Source organism: Rhagoletis zephyria, unplaced genomic scaffold (genome assembly GCF_001687245.7).
Source record: "Rhagoletis zephyria isolate East Lansing unplaced genomic scaffold, Rhagoletis_zephyria_1.1 Rzeph_scaffold_01444, whole genome shotgun sequence".
NCBI classification, from domain to species: domain Eukaryota; kingdom Metazoa; phylum Arthropoda; class Insecta; order Diptera; family Tephritidae; genus Rhagoletis; species Rhagoletis zephyria.
The window spans coordinates 10957-12053 of NW_016158528.1; the positions used below are offsets into that span (position 1 = coordinate 10957).

The window sequence follows — 1097 nt, forward strand, 5'->3', positions numbered from 1 at the left end:
AAATAGTTGTCGCCCGTGGCCAAAAACTTCAAAGCAATTTGTAGTTTTATTCGAGGCGTAAGTGCCTCACGCATTATTGTGTCCTGCTTTTCAATAAGCGGCGCCACTTTTGCAAGCAAATCTTCGAATTGTGCAGGGTTCATCCTCAAGCATTGCTTAAAATAGTTAACATCTTCGGATGCCAACTCCCGGTATAAGTTATCAGATGCACCCAATTCTGCACGCCTTCGGATCCACTTGCGCACCCACATTTTCCGCTTTTTTACTTTTAGTTTATCTTTCAGCTTCTAAACTTGACTAAATCTAAACTTGACTAAATCTAAACTTGACTAAATGTAAACTTATTCACATTATATGCATTAAAAATTGAAACTGGAAAACTAAATATTTAGTTTAATTTTCATATGTTGATAAAATCACGAAGAGTATCATTTCTTTCTAATCAAGGTTCGTATATTTATGCATAAGCGCATGAATCAAAATATAAATCAATGCTGAGTTGAAACTCGGCACAATTTTTCTTTAAAAGCTCCACATGTAAATGTGTTGTAATCTTTGGTGGCGGTGCAGGGTTCTCATGTCAAATGTCAAAACGAAGTTACTATAAATAAAACCTTGATGCAATAATGAAAGGTGTTATAGGTTGGTTTTGCATTTATTAGGTCATTTCCTTACTGTTTCCTGGCCGACCTGTGCTGGTATTGTGATTAAGAGCTAATACACGTAAGCTAAAACATATTATTTTGACTTTATTCATGAACCATTCCATTTGCAGCATCCTCTGGGGAACTGCAGCTGCAGCCGAATTTGATTGTGTGCACCATCGTGCAGATGAGTAAGTTGCAACCAGCTCTTTGTTGTTTCAAAACCTAATGAACCATTTGTTCGCAGATTTTTCCTGTTGCGCCTTTGTGCGCGTTGGAGTAAGTTGCAAACCATTGGAGACGGTTAAGGTGTGTCGGACAGGGGCCAAAGTTAAGATTCCTCTATGGAGACTCAAAAAATTAATATTATTGTTTTCATCTAGTACCTAAAATCGCTACTACTATAGCGACTCCAATCGGGACCAAAATTTATATGTGCTACCAAATGTGAAT

At 37.4% G+C, this 1097-nt stretch overlaps 1 long non-coding RNA gene across 1 annotated transcript; it reads left to right on the top strand.

Moving 5' to 3' along the window:
* Nucleotides 1–547: 547 nt before the first annotated feature.
* On the top strand, nt 548–1090 carry LOC108364034 (uncharacterized). The gene is made up of 3 exons (XR_001847692.1): nt 548–723; nt 776–835; nt 892–1090. It is a non-coding gene; the product is annotated as an uncharacterized LOC108364034 (long non-coding RNA).
* Nucleotides 1091–1097: the final 7 nt, after the last annotated feature.